Source organism: Eucalyptus grandis, chromosome 4 (genome assembly GCF_016545825.1).
Source record: "Eucalyptus grandis isolate ANBG69807.140 chromosome 4, ASM1654582v1, whole genome shotgun sequence".
Lineage (NCBI taxonomy): Eukaryota > Viridiplantae > Streptophyta > Magnoliopsida > Myrtales > Myrtaceae > Eucalyptus > Eucalyptus grandis.
In genome coordinates, this window is record NC_052615.1 from 31,879,865 (window position 1) to 31,906,391 (window position 26,527).

General features: G+C 39.6%; 1 pseudogene; it reads right to left on the reverse strand.

The window, feature by feature from the left end:
* Positions 1-6,003: 6,003 nt before the first annotated feature.
* Positions 6,004-24,703, reverse strand: LOC120292620 (annotated as a pseudogene).
* Between the last annotated feature and the right edge of the window lie 1,824 nt (positions 24,704-26,527).

Sequence of the window (26,527 nt, forward strand, 5' to 3'; positions counted from 1 at the left end):
GACTGATTTGATATTTTGAAATATCTACTAGCAAGATGCTCGTGCATTGCATAGCTTTGACGTAGCATTTGTTATATCATTCTCAATTTTGATATCTGTTATAGATGAAGTCAAATATTTGTTTTTATGGGCTTTTTTGTCTTTTCTATCAGATTTGCTTTTAGGTTAAAAGTGATACTTTTATATTAGCGATGGCAAGACCCTAGCCGTCAAGACGCTAAAAAAGGAAATAGAAAGGCAAGAAAAAGAGAGAAGAAAAAAAGTGAGCTTTTTTTTTTCTTGATGAGGGTTCTCAATTTCTTTGTGCCCTGATCTTGAGAGAAGATCGTCGTTGTATTCCAACTTTTTCTAAAGTCTGGTGGATTTGCAGAGTGCCTCCACGCGGAGACATATCCCAGGTTTGGGTGAACTTCGAAAACAAATTTTCTAACGTGTTCTTCTGATTCTGTTATTTTATTATTATATTTTGCCTGGTAAATTGTTTGCGAGCGTTATTTTTCTGGAATCGATGTGCGATTTCGTAACAACTGGTATCAAAGCCAGGTTGGCTAATCGAGAACATCGAGGGTTTTTGGTGACGTTCGATTGAAAGCAAACAAGATGGCAGAAGATAAAATCAGAATCGATAAGTTTAATGGGGAGGATTTCGGATGGTGGAAACTACAAATAGAGGATTACCTTTATAAAAAAGATCTCTATGCACCACTTGAGGGTTGGAAACCTGAGATGGCGGAAGTGGATCCGACAGCAGAAGCCGAATGGAAAATTCTTGATCGAAAAACATTAGGTGCGATTCGTCTGGGGTTGACGAAAAAGACAGGGTACCACATCGCGAAAGCAAAAACTGCAAAAGAAGCCATGGATATTCTAGCGAATATTTTTGAGAAGCCGTCCACATCAAATGAGGTATTTTTGTTGAAGAAACTGGTTAATATGAAGTTATCTGATAGAGGTTCTGTGGTAGAGCATATTAATAGTTTCACTCGGGTCATGGGTCAATTAGAATCCGCAGGCATAAATTTAGACATGAAGCTTCAAGCTTTATTATTATTATGTTCTCTTCCAGAAAGCTACGATACCGCAGTGTAGGGAATTTCAAGCACTATGTAGGATGATTTAACTCTTGATGATGCTGTGAGTAGTATCATGGATGAAGAGATGTGAAGGAAAGTCTCAGGTGGAGATAATTTTTCTGCATCTACATCTTCAATGGCACTCGCAGTGGAGAACCGTGAAAGAAGTAAAAGTAGAGGAAATTTTAGCGGGCGTGGTATATCACAATCAAGGGGTAAGAGATAGGTTGCAAAAGATGAATGTTGGTTTTGTCACAAAACCGAACACCGGAGGTTTTAGTGTGAAGCCTACAAAAAGAAGCAGCAAGATGAGAATCAAGGAGCTAATGTGGTTAGCGATGAATCTTTGCTAAATAACTTGTATTTATCTGCAGGGTTTGACTTGACAACAGATAAATAGTTTATTGATTCTGGTGCTTCTTTTCATTGCACCTTGCAAAGAGACATATTTGATGATTATGTCAGTAGAGATTTCGAACAAGTGGTTGTGGGAAACGGCACATGTGTCTCATTGTTGGGAAAAGAACCGTGACTGTGAACATCTTAGGTGGATGACGTCTAGTTTTGCGGAAAACTAGGCATATTCCGGAATTAAAGAAAAATCTGATTTCAACCAGTAAACTTGACCAAGAAGGTTTGGTAATAACCTTTGGCTACGGAAAGTGGAAGATAACCTCAGGGGTAAGAGTAGTAGCAAAAGGAAAGCGTACGGGTACACTTTACCTTCTCCAAGGAGACAATATTAGTGATATGGTTGCAACTACAATGGCTACAGGTAATTTATCTACTCTTTGACATTATCGTTTGGGACATCTTGGTGAAAAAAGGTGTAAAGCAGTTACACTCGAGAAAATTACTCACAGGTTTGCAAAAAGTTGAGTTAGAGTTTTGTGAAAGTTGCATTTATGGAAAACAGAAGGCTGTTAGTTTTCAATTGAATGGGCGACAAAATAAAGGCCAAAAGTTAGAGTTGGTTCATACTGATGTATGGGGACCTGCTCAGGAACTCTCTTATGGTGGTAAGAGATATTTTGTCTCATTCATTGATGATGCAACAAGGAAGACTTGGGTCTATGCTCTTAGAGAAAAGTTAGAAGTATTTGGAATGTTCAAGATGTGGAAGACCATGGTAGAAAAAGAGACAGGTTATCAGATTAAAGCTCTGAAATCTGATAATGGTGGTGAATACACGAGTAAGGATTTTGCAGAATATTTGAGTCGAGAGAGCATACACGGGTTAAAGACTGTTCCTAGAACTCCTCAAGAGAACGGTATAACTGAAAGAATGAACATGACTATTCTAGAATGTGTGAGATGCATGAGGCTACATGCGGGTCTCTCGCTACACTTATGGGCTACCACAGTTGATGCAGATGTTTATCTTATCAACAGAAGTCCATCTAGTGCGTTGGATGAAGAAATACCACAAGAGCGGTGGTCAGGTAAAAAGATTAATTATTCACATCTAAAGGTGTTTGGTTGTATTGCATATGCTTTAATTGACAAGGAGGATAGGAAAAAGCTTGATGCTAAGTCCCAGAATTGCGTCTTTATCGAATACGGTGGTGATGAGTATGGCTATAGGCTTTGGGATTATGAGAATAACAAAGTCATCCACAATCGCAATGTGGTATTCCATGAAGAAAAGATGTACAAAGATCGACAGACAGAGCATGAGAAGGTAGTAGAATCAGAGCATGTTGAATTAGACACAATGCTTATGAAGATGTTTCAAGTAGATCAAAATGCACTTGAAAGAGAAGTTCGAGATGAGCCTATTATTAGTGAAGAGGTAGTTCAAGAGGAACGCAATGATTCGGAGCAGACTAACAACCCTGAAGTACCTGTCTTGAGGAGGTCTACACGTGTGAGAAAGCCAAAGGTAATTTTTGATCCATCAACTAATACTGTTCTGAGCCATGTCTTATATACAGATTCGGGGGAACCGGAGACTTACGATAAGGCAAAGGTAGACATGTCTCACTTGCAATGGGAGTGTGCTATGAAAGACGAGATGAGCTCGTTACTTCAGAACAAAACTTGGGAGTTGACCAAGTTGCCCACAGGTAAAAAAGCTTTATTAAACAAATGGGTGTATAGGATTAAGAATGAAGCAGATTGTAGTATTAGATACAAGGCGAGACTTGTAGTCAAGGGCTTTTCTCAAAAAGAAGGGATCGACTACTCCGAGATATTTTCACCTGTAGTGAAAATGACATCAATTAGAATTCTGCTGAGTATAGTTGCAGTGGAGGATCTTCATCTTGAGTAGTTAGACGTAAAAACGGCGTTTTTACACGGTGACTTAGATCAAGAACTATACATGGCACAACCTAAATGTTTTGAAGTCAAAGGTAAGGAGCACATGGTATGTCGCTTGAAGAAAAACTTGTATGGCTTAAAACAAGTTCCGTGGCAATGGTACCTAAAATTTGATGGTTTCATGAATGAAAAAGGATTTGCACACTGTGAATCTGATCATTGTGTTTATTTTCGTAAGTATGATGATGGCGACATTGTGTATCTCTCTTTATATGTGGATGACATGCTAGTGGCTAGTTCCAATATGAAGAGAATCATAGAAGTGAAGAAGATGTTATCATCACAGTTTGCTATGAAAGACCTGGGAGAGGCCAAGAATATTTTAGACATGAAAATCATCAGGGATAGAAAAAATAAGAAATTATGGTTGTCACGGGAAGACTGTGAACAAGGTGTTAAAGAGATTTAACATGGACAAGGCAAAACTGGTTGCAACTCCTCTAGCAAGTCACTTCAAACTTTCCAATGATATGTGTCCAAGTGCTCAAGTTTTGAAAGATGAGATGGCGATAGTTCCATATGCATCAGCAGTGGGGAGTTTGATGTATGCCATGGTGAGCACGAGACCAGACATTGCACAAGCAGTGGGAGTTGTGAGTCGATATATGCAGAACCCAGGTAGAGAGCATTGGAATGCAGTAAAATGGATATTGAGATATCTAGCAGGTACTTCTAATTACTCACTTTATTATGGTGATACATCTCTAGAGTTGCAGGGTTATGTAGATGCATATCATTCGAGTGATCGAGATAGTGGTAAGAGTACCACTGGATATGTCTTTACAGTTGCAGGTACAACAGTGAGTTGGGTATCTCAACTACAAAAAGTAGTGGCTTTATCGACGACAGAGGCGGAATATGTAGTGATTACAGAAGCCTCCAAGGAAATCATATGGTTACAAGATTACATGGATGAGCTACATCGAAAACAGCCAGTCAGTACACTGCGGAGTGATAGTCAAAGTGCAGTGCACTTAGCAAAGAATGCAACTTATCACTCAAGGACTAGACATATCAAGAAACGTTATCACTTTATCAGGTTAGCATTAAAAGATAATGAGTTAAAGTTACAGAAGATTGATGGCTCGAAGAATCCAGCTAACATGTTGACCAAGGTAGTAGACAGAGAGAAGCATATTTTCTATACTACTACCATTGGTATTACTCCATGTTGATTGATGAAGAGTATCACAAAGGCACAAGTTTTTCAACTACTAATTTTTGAAGAAGATGGATGCAAAGTTGCTTGGTGCTTTGGTATATTTGTCTTTAAGTGGGAGATTGTTATAGATGAAGTCAAATATTTGTTTTTATGGGCTTTTTTGTCTTTTCTATCAGATTTGCTTTTAGGTTAAAAGTGATACCTTTATATTAGCGATGACAAGACCCTAGCCGTCAAGACGCTAAAAAAGGAAATAGAGAGGCAAGAAAAAGAGAGAAGAAAAAAAAAAGCGAGTTTTTTTTCTTGATGAGGGTTCTCAATCTTTTTGTGCCATGATCTTGAGAGAAGATTGTCATTGTATTCCAACTTTTTCTGAAGTCTAGTGGATTCGCAGAGTGCCTCTGCGCGGAGACATAGCCCAGGTTTGGGTGAACTTTGATAACAAATTTTCTGGTGTGTTCTTCTGATTCTGTTCTTTTATTATTATATTCTGCTTGGTGAATTGTTTGCGAGCGTTATTTTTCTGTAATCAACGTGCGATTTCGTAACAATATCCGCGTGAGCTTTTGCAAGCGAAATAATATGCATAAAATTATAACATCATAAATATTCACATCAATCACATTATCAGCAAAAGTTTTCATGAAATTTTGTATGGAGTACATGTACTCCAATATGTACTTTAGTGTGAGGGGAAAGTACTAAAAATGTTTTAAATTTATTATATTGGTATTAATTCAGTCCTAAACATTTTAATTAGGTTAATTTAGTCTTAAATATTTTTACATTGATATTGATTCAGTCCATCCGATTTAAATTGGCTCGATATTGCCAATATGAATGCCAATTATCCTACATTGCATGGTCGACGCTGACAAGAAGACACATGATGACTCTTGATTGTCTAATTTAAAAGAATCGAATGATCGATATATCATTCAATTATTTTAAATTTAAAGAGGCATTTTTTTGCACCAAAAAATGATCAACTTTTGGTTATTATTGACATATGATGGACTTAGTCAATGAGAATAGAATTTGATTATATATGAATAGAATTATTAGTAACTTCAAAAGAATCGATAGCGTGCTAGTGAAGTCATTGACGACATACAAAGTGAAGTTATCGAGGAGAACCTTAAAACATTGATGTTGACATCAAGCAATCGACAATAAGATAACCCTGGTTGGTTATTTTGCCACTATTTCTTTTTCGGTAACCACTTGAAAGTTATTTTCTTTCTTCTTCTCAAACTTATGTCTGAGTATTGCCCCTCATACATTGACAAACTTAGGGCACACTAGTATATAGACAAATTTTCCTTTTGTTTTACCGCTACCCAACTCTCGTTAGTCTTCCATCATACAGAAGCTTCATTAATTTTCCTACTATTTGTTGGAAATATTTTATTTTATTCATCCAACTAGTGCTAATCAATCGAACACTCATCTTGCGTACTCATAGAGTGCGGGATCAGACAACCTCGGCGTAGGTATCGCGACAAGAGGTTCCTTCTTCTTCAGAACGATGCCAAACCGCTCCAAAACATCCAGCTTCTCCGCACTGCCGCTCAGCAGTTCCCATTCGAAGGAGCGCACAAGCGTAGCCAGCGAGCACAGCACCATCCTCTCCCCCATCGCTGTCCCGGGGCCAATCCTGCGGCCCGACCCAAACGGTATGTAATTCAGGTCATTCCCGTTGAAGTCCCACTTGCTGTCCGCGTCCGCGAACCTCTCCGGGTCAAAAGTCGACGGGTTTTTCCAAATGGATGGGTTGCGATGGATGGCCCACGTGTTGATCAAGACTTGAGAGCCCTTCCGGACCATGTAGCCCGCGATGATGCAGGTCTCCCTAGGGCAATGAGGCACCAACATTGGAAGGCCAGGGTGTAACCTTAGAGTCTTGTCACGACCTAATTTTTTTCGGGGGTGTGAACCACCTAGGTTTTGGCTAATGGATTGTTAAGCCTAGACTTAACTCGGGCTCTCCCAAGCCCATACCAATTCGCGACTTAGGTTCAAGTTTATAACATGCAATTGATTTTCAATTAGGAGTCGCCACTAATCTATTTATGGTAGGTCGATTAGAAACCCAAGTAAAATAATGGGAGAATTATTTTACTCCTACGAACCAGAGATTATGGGTACGGGGACTTGGTTACACTAGATTTCTCTAATGCCCTTTCGGTACCATTCTTTTAATTTCAAAAATGTTTTTGCAGGCAGCTTGAATTAATTTTAAATTCTAACATGTGAGGTGATCATGCAGGTGCGCAAACCACCAATTTAACATCCAAGAAAGCAATGAATAAATTGCAGGACTTATCTCGTAGCAACGAAAGCATCTGCGTTGTTAGTTTAGAATTTACATCAGCAGTCCTAAATATGATTTCTAATTAACACGCAATTTTTGTTTTGTTTTCACTTAATTAATGAAAATCATGCGATATGCAATGTATGCCACTAATTTAACATGAAATGATATGACATGGCAACATATCCTAAACCATATGAATAAAAATTTTATGATCTCTTAATGAGCATGCAATTGTTAAATATGCAATCTAAATTAACAAAAATGACTTAATTCTAATGACGTGCAATGCAATGCAATGACGTACAAAATTATTTCATCTAAAATGACATGCGACATTGCAATTTAATATGCGAGCTATATGTCACGCGACATTTATTAAATGGCCTAATCTGATGACGGTCAATTTCTAATCAGAAATAAACCTAACAATAATCACTAAATGACGTGCATTTCATGGACCTAATTCTATATGACATGGGCATTTTTATTTTCCTAACAAAACATGCAATTTATCTAGGAGAGATTATCTACCTATAATATGCAATCTTAGCATGCAATGACGTGCAAAGAATGCCCTAATTCTACATGACATATGCAGATGACATTTTTATTAAAAAATGCAATCTATCTTAGAAATTGCAACTAATTTATCCTAAGACAAATTTTATGAAATTTCAAATGATCTATAGCTAGATTAAGATTCTATCTAATTTAAACTAGGGATTAAGTTATATTAAATCCTAATTTAAACCATCATATATCTTAACCTAGCAATCTCTAACCTAAGATGCAATTTATCTAAAAATCAATTTAAACTCAAAATGAGACATGCAATATTATCCAATATGCAATGACGTACCAAGAATGTCCTAATTCTGCATGACATATGCATGATGACCTTTTTTTGTGTTTTTGTTTTATTAATTTCGAAATTAATAATTATCAAATTATTAAACCTGCAACCTAAGTCAAAAAAACTAGCAACCTAAATGGATTGATTTGATTTTTTATTTTTTTGATTTTTGGATTCGAAATAAAATCTCTATTCTAAATATGTAAGATAACAAGAAATATTCTAAAACAATCCTAATCCTAACTCAAATATTTTTTGGATCTTTTTTATTTAACAAAATAAAATTGATTCAACTAACGTGACGACAAATTAGATAAGATAGTATCGATATCTACAAACCGGCAAACCATATCTCGCGCATGAGATCGGGCTGGCCAATTTTTAAATAAATCGAGAATCGAATCTCGGGCGAGAGATCGGATTGACGATTTTTCAAGCGATTGCGATTGCGAGTCGGATTTCGGACGCGAAAATCGGACTATCAATCACAAATTTCACATGCTGTTTCATATCGAACACCTCATCATCAAATAAAGAAACAAAATGAATAATAAAAACTAAATAAATAAATAAATAAAAATAAAATAAAATAAGAAATCTACCTAATTAGGGTTTTTGGCCTCCTAAACTAGGGTTAGCCGGCGGCTAAATGGGTTGCCGTTCGGAGCTCCGGTGAGGGCGGCGGGTGGACCGGCGGCAGCAACATTAACCCGGGCGGGGGGGCTGCTGTCCGACGTTTTGGGAGCAAGCCGCAGCTGGTTCGTCGCTCGGGTGTGCATCGGGTCGGATATGGCGAGCAGCACGGCGGCGGGGTTCGGGGCCCGCTAGCGTCGAGCGGACCACCGGATCTACAGCAGCGACTAGTCACGGACCGGCGCGGAGGTGCGGGCTACGTGGGACGCCGGGGCATCGGATGGGCGTATAGTGGCTCGGGCTCTAGATCTGGAGCGGTGCTGCGGCAGGGGGTGGTGGGTCGTGCGGCGGTGGTGTGCGGAGCTGCGAGCGAGAGATAAAAGGCGGGGGCGCTTGGCCCGTGACGCTGCAACCGAGGGCGAAGCGACCCAGCGTCGCGGATCGACACGGCGACGGCCGTCGGGCTGCCGGTGTCGCGGCTTGCGCGGGCGGCGAGGACCAGCGTGGCTTTAGCAGATGACAGCGAAGGAGATTGGCACCGGAACAGCAGCAACGAACAGGCAGGTGACGCGGGTCGTCGGGGCAAAGGCGAAGCGGCGACGGTGCAGCGTCGTGTGTCGGACCTCGGGCGGAAGGCGCGGTGGCACGGTGCTCGCGGTTGAGTGACGTGGGCGCAACTGCCGGCGGCGGCGGAGGTTATCGGTGACCGGAGAGGCGCCGGCGAGAGGGTCCAATGAAGAAGACAAACAAAGTGGTTCCTCTTTCCCCTCAGCTGCACGTCCGATCACTTCTTTCTGCAAAGCACCGTTGCAGCTGTACCTTCCCTGTTTCTTTTTCTTTCTTCACGTTTCCTATAGCTTTTCCCCTCTGTTGACTTATCAATCGGTTTTTTCTTTTCTCGTGATCTTCTACGAAAGAAAAACCACGGTAAAGACTTCCCCCTTCTTCCTTTTTGCGATTTTCCTTTTTACTCAAGAGAAAACCAAGAAGAAGTCCCTCTCTTGTGTGGCCGTATATTCAATGTGTGTAGCCTCCTGCCCGAAACCCTACGTGAAAACCTTTTTATAGGCTGAAGATTAGGGTTTTATTTTCCTTTTCAAATCAGCATCCGCGAAGATTTCTTTTTCGCACGCAATATCACTTTTCTTTTATTTTCCACATCTCCTGATTTTATCACCTAAAGATAAGATTGCAACCCGATTTTCTTAGATTCCAAAAATCCACCGTAATATTATTTCAAATCTCAATTTAGGTAATTCTTGTTATTAAAAGAAAACAGGCTCGGGCCAATTTACTTGGTTCGTGGGCTTAGTCCGACCTGCCAAATTAAAGCTTAGAACTACTAAATCAAACCCATTTGTCACCGACCCAATGTAAATGCAAATTAAGAAACAAATGCACCTAAAACTATATGCTATGCAATTAACTATTTTTTTCCGGAATAAAATTAACCCCTAATTTTTTAATGCAATAAATAATTAAGCGGGTCGTCAAAATTTAGGTGTCAACAAGTCTCTTTCATGACTGCTTTTAATTAGGGAAGGTGGTGTAAGTGTGACTCTCCCACTATGTTGTCTTCACCTACTACTTGCTCAAGCTCTTGTCGGGCTTTGGACATCACTTCGGGGTTCTTGATCATCTCGGCCATGGCGAACTCGACCGAATTGGAGCTCGTCTCGGTCCCTCCCGCTATCATGTCTGTCCATGCATAATCATCACATGATATGTTAAAATTGAAGTATAGATGATAAAGTCATTGTATGATGTGCAAAAATTCTCAAGCTAGTTCTAGGGCAGGGAGATCGTCTCCACAGCAATCTTTTTGTGATGGGACCTCTAGCCTTTTTTAATAAGCTTGGTAAGAGGCTCCGCATAACCTTCGCTAGTAAGGATGTGCATACAGGACTGCTTGGATCGAGAATCGCCCGGACCGGACCAGCCAGTTTAGTCCAGTTCCCGGTTCCATTGATTTTCAGTTGGGTTCCCGGACTAGACAAACGGACTGGATCGATTTTTTTAAATATATTTTTCATTTCTTAAAAATAACAATAAAACTTAAAATTGTAATAACTCTAGTTTTTTAAATTTTTAATTTTTTTTTGTTAAGTGATCGGTTCCATTAAATCGACCAGATTGGATCGGACCGGTCAGTCAAGTTCCCGGTCCTAGTACTGTCCAGTCCAGTCTCCGGTCCCAAAAATGGAGATGAGTTATCCCGGTCTAATTCTTAATTCCTGAAATTTGAAACTGGACCAAAAACCGATCACTCTTAGTCACTAGTTCTATTTAGATGCTAGCGTGACTATGGTTTGCTGTCGCTGATGAACATCAGGGATGACTCTTCACCTTCTAGGGACGGCTTATCGCCTGTCACTTGTTGTACCTTAGTAGTGATAATTCTACTGGATATAGAGAATTGTGCCGGGGGGTGGAAGAGCATATTGACAAATAAATAAGTGAAGATGCTAACATTAGTTTTCAGGGAACATTTTTATTTGGCCATGTTAATATACAAGTGATGTTCTCATTAGTTTCTAAACCTAGGGTTCAAGAGTTAATGCGTTCTCCATTAATTAAACACTCAATATAGACTCATGTCTTAACCTTTCAATATTTTTTGTTGTTGTAACATCTGACGAAATATGTGGAGTTAGATGACAAAAATAAATAAAATTTGATAATATTCCATTGGTGTGGATGATAGATAGAATGATGTTTTACAAATTCCAATGTCTTTAATTTAAGTATGTTTATCTCGTTGCCATATAATGTATTTGAGGAGATCGAATTTTTAAACAATGAATGCACATACCAGAAGTAGGGCTTTCAGTTGAGTCATGGTGAATGGTGCATCAACATCTGAGTCCCCTTCTTTCTTTAGTCTAAGCAAATACTGCAAAAAGTCCTGAGTCGAATTGACTTCATCACCAATGTTTTGGTTCCAACCTTCTTTGTCCATCTGCAACCTCTTAGCAATCACCATGTTGAATAAACTGTCAAACCCGTTGGCTAAAACCTTCATCCTCTTCACTATGCCTTGCAAGTCGAACCGGGCCAAACCTGGATAGAAGTCCGAGATGTTCGGCTTGATAGCCAAAACTGTCCTCTCTGTTATGATCTGCCGAAATTCCGCCCCTAGCCTTGCCATCTCTTCGCCTCTAATAGTGTTACCCCAGATCATGCTTGTAACCACGTCGAAAGCAGCCGCGAACACTTGGTCCCCAACGTTGATAGCCGAACCGGCCTGGCTATATAGATGCTGCACGGTTTGTCGGACCATTTTTTTGCGGAGCGGGTAAACCGAGTTAAGAGTGGTGTTGCTTAACATCTTTAGGGTGCAAACTTTTCTCATAGTTCTCCAATGTGCCCCATATGGGCTCCAAGTCACATCGCACCCATCGTAGGTTCCAGCTAGGGCTGCCACCGGCCCGTCGTGGTTGGCGAAGATGATGTCGTGGTCTTTAAGGACTTCACGGGCCACGGAGGAGGAGCTCACCACAATGGCGATCTTCTTACCTAGCCGAAGCTTCATGATCGGACCGTAGCTCTTGGCCAGGCGGGACAAGTAGGTATGGAGTGTTGGGTCGAGAAAGGGAAGGTTCCCAACTAAGGGGAGACCACGGGGACCCGGCGGCAGTGGAGGTGTTCGCGATTTCTGTCTCGCAGACTTGGAGTGAGCCCATGTGCTAGCGATGTAACAAAAGTGTGCAAAAATGGAGAGCGTAACAAGTACTTCCCTCAGTTGACTGTTGGAATCGCAATATTATGGCCACCATGACCATCCAGTGGTTAAGACATTGGACAAGGAGGAGGAAAGGAGCATCCTGAAACCTGGGACAAGCGTATAGTACAAGTTTAAAGATCAAAGTTGATGGTTGTATATATATAGTGTGTTTCTTGGGCATAAGATAATGACACATTACCGTGTTGTGGATGAGACAGAATGAACGCACAATCCAGACAAATTCTTACATTTCCTTTTGTGCTAATGAGTCGGCCAAGGCATCTTGAGCTTTCTAATTTTGTCCATAAACAAATGGCATCACTTTGAGAAGCATTTGGTATTAATTTTCCCCCTGAATAGCGCCCATCTCATCTATTCATAAGTTAGCAGAAAAACCAAAAAAAGGAAGAAAAGAAACACCAAGCACGCACGCAGACAAATAGGTAAAACTTCTCTAGTTCTTACTTATACGAGGTATTTATTAAGTTTGGTATTTCTTATGTTAAGTTTTTCCGCATCCTTTGGATAATAGATTTAGATCATAGAATACACCCAAAATTCCAGTTTTTATATTCCAGCTAAATGAATTTTATGAGTTACTCGTTTTGTGAAAGTAAGCGAACAAAGAAAATATTATATAAATTAGAAAATTATTCGGCCATCATATATACGCGGTTTGATTGGTGACATACTTTATGAGAAGTGAAACATAGATTTTCGTCCTTGATCAAATAATCGGAGATTTTAATCATACTTAAATCACTCAAATACTCTAGCGTTTATCAGCTTCAAATTACATCCAATAATTCACATAATATTTAGCTTTCACAATTCATTTGCAAAATAGTCTTTATCAATCTCGCATAGAAAAACACAAATTCATACCTTGAGGTTTTGTGACAAGTTCAAAACGCTCGCAATTCCTTTGAGATGTAATACACGAGCACAGCGCATTGACACAACGTGGAATGTATTTCACAATTTCTTACTTGTATAGACATCAAGCCACAGGTCTTATTCGGGTTTGAAATTTGTACTTGGATCGAGTTTCGTTCATGGACTCATTGAGATATAATCTCAGCAACTTGTGCCGTGATAAGACTTAGTTATCTCATTTTCTCTTCATGTACGTATTTTCTACTTTATCTCATTTCGCACCATGTGCTTGGGAGAGGGCCAGCTATGTAAACAGCTGGGTATTATACTTTGCCCCACAAATAACAAGTAATTGAATGAGATCATAGTATTATGATCAAGCGTAAGACAAAGACAAGTGCAAAATAAAATGGAGTTTAGCAATTTTTATGTGCTTAGTCGGGCATCAGAGATGGCATCAAGACAACGGCCCGGTTAAGATACCCATTTTGGATGAAAGCCAGGGAACAGAATCGGCAATAGCAATGAATTGCCTTAGCAGAACCTTCTGCGATAATTTTTGTATTTATTATCTGTTTGTATGTGTTTATGCTCGAGCGCAACAATTGTTGCATCGTATGTTATGAAGCACGGACATGTTTTAGGAGCTTTCATGTCCCGTCGGACACCCCAACATGTGTATAACACGTTCATACATGCTCCAACACGCAACACATGGTCAACTCTTTCTAACATGCTTTGACATGCGTGTCTGGAACTATGAGCGACATGGTGGTTTTTGGGGTGGGTCTGCAAGTGTGAAGGGAGAGAGAATCGTTGAAGAAAGTGACGGAGGGTGGAGGCAACAGCAAGGGAGCAAAGCGAGGCTGCGACTGCTAGGAGGGTCAGAGGAAGAGCAGAAACCAAGACAACCTAAAGGGCCACAATCATGATGCCATGATGGAGGGCCGGAGGCAAGGTTATGGTAATAGCGATGAGGTGACCGAGAGAGAGCAGAGATCAAGAGGAAGATGATTGTGCGAGGAGGAGAAGGAGGAAGAGGCTACGACAGGAAGAGTAGATAAAAAAAAAAAAAAAAAAAAAAAAAAAAAAAAGGGGAGGGGATTGGCATGATTTTTCCTTTTTGGAGAGGGGGTGGGGACGACTTCAATTTTCAAGAAAGAAAATGACAAGTGACGAGGGAAAAGGAAAAGAAACCAGGGGGAAGGGGGCCTGGGGTGGGGGGGGTGGGGTGGGGGAGAGAGAAATGAGGGAAATGACAAGTGATGAAGGGAAAGAAACGAGGGAAATGACAGGTGATGAAGGAAAAGAAACGAGGGAAAGAAACCAATGGGGGAATGGGGAGAGAAAACGAGGGAGGTAAATAATTTTTGGGGGATGGGGGTTTGGGGAGAAAATGAGGGAGGGAAACAATTTCTGGGCATCAAGGTTTTTTTTTTTTTTTTTTTTGGGTCAGAAAAACAAATAAATGGGGCTGAAAAGTGATTTTGAAAAATAAAAATACTAAATGTTAAATAATGATAAATTTTGGTCATTATATAAGATTATATATTTATTTAAATAACTTGATTCTAATTTTTTGTTAGTTATTAATTTCATTGATAATTTTTATTAAAATTATAAATATCTTCCCAAATATTGGTACGCATTAACTATAAATATGTCTTTCAAATTTCCTATGAATAGATTTATTAATATTATAAATGTAAATTCATTGCAAGCTCTTTTTTATTATTCATTTATTTGTGAATTTGAATTAAATTAATTAAAAATAAAAATATTCATTTAATATATAATGTATCACAATGTGTTGGAATTATCTATTTTTGAGAAATAACTTATCGACGTATCGTGTTGTGTCGTATCGCGTGTCTGTATCACGTATTGGTGCTACTTAGATTGCACATCCTTGCTTTTGCTCGTCTTTAATTGGTGGAGGTGGAACCACAACCGAGGGACGTTATACATGCTAGCATCAAGACAAGGATTTGATGTGCACTTGAGAGACAAGTCTTTGGTAGTGGAATCTAATTGGTCAATGTTGATTTTGCCCACTAATAAATGAAAATGTTATGATAGCGAGTGCTCCGAAATACTTATCATGTTTACTTCATAAGAATCATTTTAATTTTCCAAAAAAGAATTACATACTTTAAAATAAAAAATTAATAAGTTAAAGACTGCAATATCTTCTTCTTTTTATCTTCTTGTTGTCACGACCTAATCCCTTGGCAGGAGACACTATTAGGTTTGAGGTTATTGTCAACTTCGACTGACGGCTTTCTATTGACTCGGGCTCTCCCAAGTCCTTACTTCACATGACATTGGACATTCAAATTTTTAATAAATTAAGCTCACGCAAATTTTGACTATAGAATCGCCACTAGCCTTTTTAGAATTGGCTAGAAACTTAGTAAGATATGATAGATTATCTTATTATTTATGCAACCAAAGATTTTGGACTTAGAGAGTTGATTATGTAAGCCCTAATACTAATACTCTTTTGGTACCTAAGCTAATCATGTGCCAACTAATGCTATAGAAGTCTATTAAAAAAAAAAAAAAAAAAAAAAAAAGCTAAGATTTGTTCTAACCATTCTAAAACAAAAAGGTAACATCCAAATATTGAAAAACATAATCAATTATAATCATAATAAAAAGTATGCAAACATCTTAAAATTGTCCATAAAAATGAAAACAAGACAAAGCAAAAACAAGAACCCTATTACAAAGCCTTAAGGGCTTATCCAATTTTAGATGTTTAATGTCTAAAATTTTTCTATTTTTATTTTTTAAAAATAATTTTAATTTTTTTAATGATTTTCTACAACTCTAAATTTTTAATTGATTTTCAATTTTTTTTTAAATTCTTTATTATTTCCTAAAATTTTTAAACCCCTTTTTATAATTTTCCGAATTTTTAAATTTTATTTTCGATTTTTAATTTAATTAATTTGTATTTTTCATATTTATTTATTATTAATATTAATATTAATATAAAAGGAATTCGGATCGGGTCAAGAGACCCAACTAAACCGACCCGAACCCTATTGGATCGAGCTGGTTTAAAAACAGGGCTGATTCCGAAGGCTCACTCGGAATTAATTAAATAAGTCCACGAAGATATCCTCAGTAAATTTTAAAGCCCACTATCAAGCTCAATCCGGACCCCCTAAGGCAGACTCCTCAATTGGTCAGAATTGGTTTTTATCCAAACCCAACACAATTTATTTTAGCCAAGAATCTAACCTTAAACAAAAAAAAAAAAATCTAAGCCCAAATTTAAGTAATAGCCTAACTAAGCCCATTTCCTTGCCATTCTCTCTTCCATGTGATTTCCTCAATCTGCCGTCCCTTCTTTCCAGCAAACACAACAAACCAGAAGCTAATGCAATATCCAAAGATGATTTAACCAAATCAAAGGGAATATTTCCTCAACAAAAGTCCTCGCCAGAATCACGAAATGCAGAGCACCAGATTATAATAATCAGGTAACATTAGGGGCACTCAAAGTCTTATAATGTAATCTCATGATGAGGCAGAATAAACTGATCAAAGGCACCCGTAGGGATTTAAGCGTGTTATTAAGGATTCAAATGGACAGGTTTTAGGAAGGCTCCTCTTAAATACTCTTGGTGGGCATCGATTAAGTGAGACGGAGGACTCATTGCAGACACGATTTCGAGCCAACACCAATACACAGTGCACAAGCAACACTCGAAGCCAACTCAGAAACGGATTATTTGCATTCAACATGAACGAGAACAAAGAACAAAAAGTCCCGGTCTCGGTTGAACCGAGGCCGGGTGTAACAAACCATTGAACGGAAAGAGAGAAGCGCGACCTTGGTCGCCGACGGTGGCCCTACCCGGCTCAGGGCGGCGAACAGAGGGCGAGCTTAGGAAGATTGGACTTGGTCTCGTCGCCTCGCAACGTCTCCGAGCCGGGATCCTTGGGTCGAAACGATTTCGAGACTCCCTGGAGGAGTTCTCTCACTCTTGGCCGACGATCCTTCACAAAACAGATCACTGTCTAGCGGTCTCTCTCTGCAAAACCGCCGCTCAAGCTCTCTGGTCCTCCCTCTCTTCGGAACCTTTCTCTCCTCCATCTCCAAAAACCGGCCCCCCCTCTCCCGCACCGAGCATGCTCCCATCCCTTTTCCCTTACGGTCCTCTCCCATTCGCTCATCTGCCTACCTCTCCCCCGACGACGGCGCATCATTCCTCCATTCCTCACGTCATTGTGGTGGCGTCAGCAACACACGTTCTACATGCGATCGCGTGCCAAGGGGAAAGAGGAGAGCCGACTTCGTTTCTCTCTTCTTGGGTTGAAATATTGGGGCTTAAGGAAATAAAGGACAATGGGCTAAGAATAAACAAAAGAGGAGAAAATGGGCCGAAGAGAAAATACAAAAGATGGGCTCAACGAAAGGGGGAGAGAAGTGGACTAAAAGAAGGAAAATAAATGGGAAGTTGGGTCCAGCATTCGAAAGGGCCGAAAATTGCTAAGTGGGTCGGCGTGTCCGGCCCATGCGACTTCGTGTTATTTTAATACCGTTTCATTCATTTTCATTTTATCATTTTATTTTATATTATTATTATTTTTCTTTTTACTTTTTTACAAGGTTTTACATTTTTAAAATATAAGTGATCACTTAAATGGTGACAAAAATTCGGATGTCAACAACTGTCTAGCAACTGTTTTGAGAAAACTTATTAACAAAACCTTATACAAAAATGGTTGAAATTTTGTACTTGCCATGATTACTCAGATATTTTGATTTTATGTATGCCACTAAAATAAATATCAACATCGGATCGGTTTAACAATTATTTAGACTAAAGAGTATTGTCAATCAAATTCGATATATATATATTCTGTTAAACTTTGAAAAGTTAGTTCACGTTAAGATAAAAGTAGAGGGACAAAGGACCTCTCAAATAACAATACTAATGACAAATCTGAATGCGATATTTTAAAATAAAGAAGCGGCTGCTCCATCTTTTCGTTTGTGTTTTTAGTTTTTCAATGCAATTATATGTGAAAATACCCTTCTTTATAACACTAGTAGATATATGGTTAAAAACAATAAACCTAAAACCAGAGTGCAAGTGATCAAATAAAATTCGTGGTACTTACATCCTATTAATGAATTAGAGATGCCATGCGTTATATTCTTTGAACATCGTATGTCAAAAGCAACTATAAATAGTAAAAACATTTATCGGGATGATTACCAAAAAAATTCTAAATTTATTGGAATTGTGCCAATTCAGTCATAAACTTTTTTAGGCCAATTTAATTATAAACATTTTATAATTATGTCAATTCAGTTCATCCGGCCAAAATTAACCAACCAATGCTGACACGGACATTGGCTTGTAATGGCCATCCGACATTGACATGGACACCGATCGGCGATGACCATCCGGCAAGCGCTAATATGGCAATTTTTAAATTCTCCTTTTCTTTTTCTCCCACCCTCTCCTTCCTCTAGCTGGCTAGCGCCAGCCAATGGCGAGGCCGTAGTCACTATATCTAGCGAAGAGCCTCCCCAACCACTGGCGAGGTCAACCCTCGCCTTGGCTTGGCCGGCAGGTCCTCGCCATGGCTAGGCAAGGCCAAGTCTCGCCAAATTTGGGGCCTCGCTGGTCCTCACCTCTAGCCGATAGCCAACTAGAGGAAGGAGAAGATGGATGAAAAAAAAAAAAATTTAAAAAATTCGAAAAAATATTTCAAAAAATAAAAATTAAAAATGCAACGTCAATGTTCGCCGGACTGCCATCACCGCCCAGGATCCACGTCGGTGCCGACCGCCTAAATTTGGCCGGATGGACTAAATTGGTCAAATTGCAAAAGATTTAGAACTAAATTGGCTAAAAAAAAAGTTTATGACTGAATTGTTACAATTAATAGGTTTATGACTTTTTTTGGTAATTCTCCCAACATTTATAATCGCAACATTTAACTGTAATAAAATAAAACCACATAATTAGTAGTTTTTTTTTTTTTTTTTGGTCAGAAGAATAATATATTGAGCTTTGAGCTAGACATTTACACAAGATCCGGCGCTACAAAACTTGCACTCATGAAGACAATAAGTCTAAACGAGTGGAAGGGAGCCGGATGCAAAGGCACTCCGCAAGAGCGGCCAAAGTGAATAGCCTAAAGAACAAGCAAACGAGAAAGAGGAGGCCACACATGGCCAAAAGGAACCCAACCTCGACAAAACAACCAAAACAAAGGACATACAACAAAGAAAGAAAATAGTCACAAAACACCAAGGAGGGGTCATCGCCGTAGACTAACAGCAGCCAACCAAGTCAAGGTGAACACGGTCCCAGCCGAGGGAAGAAGGCGGAAGGCCTTCATACAGCAAGTGCTCGAGAAGACAACGGCCCCAACCCAACTGCAAGCTATCTCTGACCACTCCAAAGAACACTAAGGATCCGCCTGATGAGGAGAGAAGATGCAAGGATCTATCCCCCAGTTACGTTGGAGTCTTCCATTTCTTGGATTATCCTCACTGTTTCTGAAAGTTAAGGCCTTGTCCTTCATCACTTTGATGAAATTATTTTTAACCGCCATAACTGCGACTGTGTGATCTCTGAAGAGTATGTTGTTCTTGTACCTCCAAATAAGGTGGCAAAGAGCACCAAAAGAAAAACAGCCAATTGAGCGATAAAAGTCCTTACCGGAGAGGAACTTCATCGCCCACTAAAGGTTTTCAGACCATGTCTTGTTACACCAAGGGAGATTGCATTTAGTAGCCCAAAAGAAAGCCATGCTAGTAGTGATGCAACACCCAAAGTAGAGATGATCGATGAAATCCGGCGTCAGCCTACAAAAAGCACAAACCTCTCTCCCAATTCTACCATGCGACATGAGTAGGGCTTGGGTGGGAAGAAGGTTCTTTATAATAAGCCAGAGATTGAATTGATATCTCGAGGTGATAACCTTATTCCAGATAAATGATGCCCAATTAATCATGTCCTTCCTTCTTCTGATAATATGCCAAGTTGAGGCGACCGAGAAGAGACCATAAGTGTCATCACTCCAAGTAAAGCGATCCGGTGCTCTGGAGAGGAGAGGGAGGGGATAATCCCAAGATTCAACTACTGTCTTGAAATCCTGTCTCGCCGGTGAGAAAAGGTCAGCCACCGTGGCAAATTTGGATAAATCAGAATTTAGTATTATTTGATCTGAGCAAACAAGATGTAAAGGACCTCTCTGGTGCCAGTGATCAAACCAAAGGGAGACTGATTGACCATCTCCAATTCTCCATCGGAAGTAGAGTCGAAACTCGGATCTCAGGTGAATGATTCTCTTCCAAGCTCAAGAGCAATAGGTTGGTGTCCCAACCACCCAAAAACTCTTATGTTTCAAGAAGGTTGAGTGGATCCACTTGCACCATAAGGACTCCTTGTGTGTAAATAGGATCCAAATGTGCTTCAACATCGCTGCCTTGTTGAATTCTCACAATCTGCGAATTCCAAGTCCTCCTTCCTCCTTTGGAAGGCACACGTCTTCCCAAGATACTTTAGCGCAACCCTTTCCAAGGCCAAGGGCCTTCCAAAGGAATTGTTTGAGGATAAGCTCAATGCGATCTAGAACTACAATAGGAATGGTGAAAACACTCGCCTAATAAACTTGGATGGCATGAAGGACTAACCTTATTAGCTGAACCCTACCAGTAAAGGATAGAAAGCGCTAAGTTCCGGGATTGGACCCTGGCCATTACACGATCAACTAAGGACACACAGTCCGCCTTGCCGAGCCTCGAGGATATAATAGGAACTCCCAAATAATGCATCGACGGCTTACTTTTAATGAAACCAAGGGCATCCTTGATCTCATTCCATAACTCCTCCGAGCCACCTGTAAGAAATATCTCACTTTTGTTGTTGTTTGGCTTCAATCCGCTCCACGCCGAGAAAGTATGTAGACCATCTTTTAGAAGAGAAATTGAACCCATATCCGCTCGACAAAAGAGAAAGACATCATCCATGAAGAAAATATGAGATAATCTTGTAGCCTTACATCTCCAGAAGAATTTGAACCCAGGTTGCGCCGCACACGCACTGAGGATGCTTGAGAAAACTTCCATAACCAAAGTAAAAAGGTAAGGGGACATGGGATCCCCTTGATGAAGGCCACGTCTACTAGGGAAGAAGCCATGTAGTTCCCCATTCAAGGAGATCGAAAACTTGGGAGTGCGTACACATACCATAATGAGCCTAACAAGATGGTCCGGGAATCAAAATGCACACATGACCATTTCAAGAAAGTCCCAGTCGACCATGTCAAAGGCCTTCTGAAAATCAACCTTAATAGCACATTTAGGGGAATGCGGCTGAAGATGGAAAGCAGAAAATAATTCATGTGCAAGAAGAATATTATCCTGGATGCGACGGCCCTTAACAAATGCATTCTAAGAAGGGCTGATAGTGTCATGAAGAACTGTGGTGGCGCGATTAGCTAAGACCTTAGTAATACATTTATAAATCGTATTGCAGCAGGCAAAAGGTCTATAATCATTGACCGAGATCGCATTAGGCATTTTAGGGATCAGTACAAGGATGGTGTTGTTAATCTCCTTTAGAAGTCTCCCTGTGACGAAGAAGTCCTTAACTGCTTCAATAACCAAAGGCCCTACTATCTCCCAATTGCTCTTGAAAAATTCCACACCAAACCCATCTGGCCCAGGAACCTTCCCACGGGCTAGGGAGAAGAATGTATCATGAATTTCTCTGTTTGAGAAAGGACGGGAGAGGACACTAATATGCTCCTCATTGAGACTTGTTCATAAAATTCTAAACGAAAGTGCACGTGTCAAACAAGTAATATAATAATGAGAAAAAGTATCGTCCCACAGAGATCGATGATTCATAAACCAATTAAATACTAAAATAGACTAATTCTAAAATTTATCTAACAAATCAAAATATAATTAATAATAAATTAAAAAATGAAATTTGTAGACTAAATGCAGTAAATCGATCAGATAAATATGTTAGAGCATCCGATTTCACCATAACCACTATATATGAATTTCAGATTGTTGTGGGTACAAGAACGATATCAAATATGTGATAACATAATTTCATAATCTATTTACTATCATATCTCTACCTACTCAGCTTATTAATCCAATATATCTCTATGTGAATTAAAATAAACATGAGTGCATTAAAAACTATGAATATTCCTAGCTTACAATGAGTCTTTTGGATCATCTTATCACCGAAAGCTACACAAATAATGCAGTATATCTTTATCCATGTTTAATTCATTGTTATATATATATAACTATTATAATGAGCAATTACATATTATCACTTCTCAGTCTCAAACATGCACATTAGATCTTTCAAGTGGTGGCCAGTCACTCAAAAGCATTAAGCACAATAATATATAACTCACATGAATGAAATCAATTGTAAAACATAAAAATCATGAAATTCATATCATCATGGTTAGGCTACATCAAAGCCCTAATAAAAGAAAATTAAAACATAGTAGAAAAAAAAATAAAAATATAGATCAAACTCAGCATCTTGAATCAAATGACAAGAATTCTATCACCACTTTTGTCTTCTCTTCATAATACTTGAAAAACTCTTAAAAGAATAAAAAACGATCTAACCCCAAAAACCTAGCTTCTCTCTCATGTTCTCTTATTTATATGATATATCCAAAATATCTATCTCCCAACGTTTGCAGATAACATTAGGGAACAAAATCAAGAATTTCTTGATTTGATATCCATCTTCCATTGCTTTTTTTATTTGAATTCCTGATATTTGCCATTCTTTTCCTTATCCTCTCCATATCTCATTATTCTGCATAAACAGGGAAAATTCAAATAATCAGAAGGAAATTCAAATATTTTCTCATAAATATTGTATTAATTGTTGCCTAAAATAGGTAAAATAACTCTATTTTTATAGAGTTATCAAAAGGGCATCGAATAACTTGCTGCAAGTCTAGCAATGCAGGGCTTAGAAGGAAGGGATTGCGCAATGAAGAGCTCTTGAAAGTGAGAGATGAAAGTGTTTTGCACTAGGCTTGGTTCGATGACCAAATTACCATTCCTATCAAAAACCGAAAGAATCATGTTCCTCAACTTTCTTGTAGTGACGAAGTGGTGAAAGTACTTAGTATTCCTATCACCATTCTCGAGCCATCTGATCCTGGATTTTTGTCTAAAAAATGACTCTTCCCAACTCCTTAGCTTCACAAAGGTTTTCCGATGATTCTTTTCTAACTTTGCCAAGAGATCGTTAGTTGGGTCCTGCTGTAGGTCAAGTTGGGCTAACCTAAAGGCATTCCCGGACTCAGCAACCCTCTTAGATAAGTTAGAGAAAGAATCTCTATCTAGCTACTTTAGCCGTGCTTTTTAGGGCCTTCAATTTGCTAACTAGCCTGTACATAGAGGACTCCTTCTGTCGAGGCATCCCACACTTGTGCCACAATGTCCTGAAAGGACGGATGCTCCATCCAGAAATCAAAGAATTTGAAAGGCTTCTTCCGAAAAACTAGTTGTGTCACTTCAACCACCATAGGAGAATGGCCAGAAATTCCGGAAGTCAGAAACGTCGCTTCCGAATAAGAGAACTGAAAGCTCCAATTGGCATTTACTAACACCCGATCAATTTTCTCGCCTTACGATTTGTCCCAGAAGACGTGGACCAAGTAAACCAAAGTCCAACATACCTCAAATCTTCTAGTTTCACCTGAGTCAAAAATTGATTGAAATCGTCAAAATAGGGCGGCCAAGCGTTAGAGCCCCCTATCCTATCAGACGGGTTTTTGATGGCGTTAAAGTCTCCAGCAATCATCCAGGCCAAATCCTGGACACAAGAACTCATCCTGACCAGGTTCGTCCACAAAAACCTTTGTGATATGAACGTGTGCAGAGCATAAATCACCGAAGTGCAGTAACATAATCCATACATAAGAAGCTCCACTCTACCATGGATCGCTTGCTAGTTGGAAGAGATTAATTCAAAGTTAACCAGAGTAGGGTCCCAGCCAACCAAAATCCTGCCCTTAGGAGAATAATCATAATTGGCCATCCACTTCCACCCAGCCAAAAGCCCAACAGACATGGATCGAAAGAAATGCTCTAGCACTTTGTTTTCCAATAAGCCGACCATACAGAGGCCGTTAGAATGAGCGAGTTTCCTGACCTCGGCTCTCCTCAAAGGGTCCATAAGACCTCTAATATTCCAAAATCCGAACAACATATATATATATATATATAAATAAAATATACACAACTACCAAGCTAGGCTAACAAAAGGAAAAGGAAGGCAAATGAGCCTACCTTTGCTTAGGAGGCTTCCGGCGAGGATTTGCCGACCTTCCAGTCTTCACCTCAGGTCCCGGGTCGGGAGCTAAAGCAAGCAATCTCTCCTGAATGGTCTCCACCTTCATCGGAACAACCCTCGGGGGTGGGCTTGACATGCTGGGGGGAGACAATGTCGTCCTCATCCGAGCATTCAAAGGTGGCTGCAACCTCCAACTCCATATCGAGGTAATGGGAAGAAGTGCCTTGATCTGGTCAGGAATCATCTACAAGGGAAAGAGCCACCTTTGGAGGTACACTAAAGCCCCTTTGCATCTTCCGAGCAGGCTCGGATTGCACCTCTTTCTCCAAAACAGGGGCCTTAAGTCGTCGGGTAGTTCCTTCATCACCAAGATTGCTTGGGTGGGAGGAAGGTCCTTCCTGAGAGGCCATTTTCTTCTTTTTTTTTGCTCTTCGCTTGTTTCCAAGGCTGCTCCAGAACAGCCTATGATTCTGCAACATGTGGTTCTGCACCTACCCGGACGGGAATTGAGCTGCAGCCACCCGGTCAGGAACTAGGGCCACAACTAGGGCCTGGCGAGTAGGGTCGGTCAAGTCTTGCTATGGGATCGTAGCTTCAAGGGTGGGGGCCTTCGCTGGATGTGCTGGATCAAGTACGGCGGGAGCTTGACGTGAAGGAGCGGGAGCGGGGTTGGGGGCCGCCTTTGGTCACGATGGAGCAGGAGCGGGCGGAGCCTACTTTGTGGCTCTCCTCTAATCTGAAGGCTTGTGCGCTCGCGAGGGAGCTCTGCAATTGTAACCAAATGTTCCATAGTCCGGGCACTCAGCTGGTAGCCATTCGTAATTAATGGTTATGGAGCAAGATACCCCCTTCAAGATCACTTCAGCAGTTTTGCATCTTGACTGGTTTAGTTGGATTTCAACGCAAATTCTAGCAAAAGAAACCATTTTTGCTTGGTCCGTTCGTTGGTTTATATAGAGTGGCTTACCCACCACACTCGCAATAGCATAGATAGTATTTGACACCACATGAAGATAGGTATATGCATTTTTTTTTCCTTTATTCTGTTCCCTACCAACGTGCACCGGTGCTTATTCATAAAGCCGAGGATCAAAGAACCTCAGTGAAGGAATAGCCATTAGAGGCGTTTTCTTCTTCACGACCAATAAATAAGCACCGGCGAGATTCTTTTACCATGTTGTCTTTTTTTTTTTTAGGTAAAGGGCTTTTACCATGTTGTCTTTGGCGACCACTGTTTCCAATTCTTGCTGAATTTTTCTCAAAATGCTAGGATGGTTTATGATCTCGGCCATAGCAAACTCGACTATGTTGGAGGATGTGTCAATTTCACCAAGCACCGGGTCCTGTCAAAATAATTCGATTCAATTTGATTTTCAATGCACTGTCCACAAGAGAAATTGAAGTCATGGGGAAAATTTAACAGCAAGCGAGAGTTAGAATTAGGCAATTAATTACGTAAGGGTAAAAAGCTAAGTTTCTTCCATTTATTTATTTCTATTGTTAATTGTTGAACTAAATTTTGGGCAAATAGTAGTAGAGCCTACAGCCATCAAGTTATCTTTTGCATATGGTTAGGAGTGAAATCACGCGCCAAATTCAAGCTTTAGTGCCATTTTGCACTCATAAAATTAAACGAAATAGTGAGCATTGAGAATTTCACTAGTCAATGATCTAACACCAAACAGAGTTGAAAAAACTGCTGAGAGGGCGACAAAGATGGCAATTTGTGTAATTGCGCATTTTCATGCTTCTTTTCATGCGATTGAAAATTTAACTTCGATCTTATACAGTGAAAAAATCAATTTATGTTCAGCATGGATTTTCGGCGTCCATATTGGCAATTTCTTATCAATACTGGTTAGATGAACTTAATTGAAAGAACATAAAAAAATATTGTATGATTCAATTGACAAAATTTAAAGATTTAAATTGAATTAGCAAAGATGCAATAGGCTTAGGATTTTGTGGACAATTTTTCCAAATATATCATAGGAGTTTGTTTAACTAAAATAGATGTAAAAGGCAATAAAATAAAGGGTTTATAATGGTGAAACAAGCCAGATGTGAATTACCTTAAAGTCCATTCTTCTTCACTTTTATAATTGCGCTCATACACATTTGGAAACCACTTAATTGTTGAACATGAATTCACCGGACGTATCCAACTTGTAGGTCATAGTTGGAAAATTCACATTCATTATCAGTATAGTTTGCGCAATATGAAATGATATTCG